Source organism: Arachis duranensis, chromosome 2, assembly GCF_000817695.3.
Source record: "Arachis duranensis cultivar V14167 chromosome 2, aradu.V14167.gnm2.J7QH, whole genome shotgun sequence".
Taxonomy (NCBI): Eukaryota; Viridiplantae; Streptophyta; class Magnoliopsida; order Fabales; family Fabaceae; genus Arachis; species Arachis duranensis.
Genome location: NC_029773.3, coordinates 33063596 through 33064072, shown reverse-complemented (window position 1 = coordinate 33064072; position 477 = coordinate 33063596).

Here is a 477-nt window from a genome sequence, read left to right as displayed (position 1 = left end):
TTTAATGTTTTCCCACTTTTTAATTGAACTGCTTGGCATTCTTCTGTTATTTGTTTTGATAACTGCTGTTCTATTTGCTTCAATTACACTTCCATATTCATATTATCCATTCTTGTTTCTTGTAATATCTCCTTGAATTCGGCTAACTGTTTTGTTAGAAAATCTAATTGCTAATTGAATTCAGCAGCTTGATCTGCAGGACTGAGTTCAGCAGTTGCTGTTTTAGCATCTTACTTCTTGGGAAGTTCATTGCTTAAGTACAGGTGTTGATTTCTGGCAACTGTATCAATAAGCTCTTGAGCTTCTTCAATTGTTTTTCTCATATGTATAGATCCACCAGCTGAGTGGTCTAGAGAAATCTGAGCTTTTTCTGTAAGCCCATAGTAGAAGATGTCCAATTACACCCACTCTGAAAACATTTCAGAGGGGCATTTTCTTAGCATCTCTCTGTATCTCTCCCAGGCATCATAAAGGGAT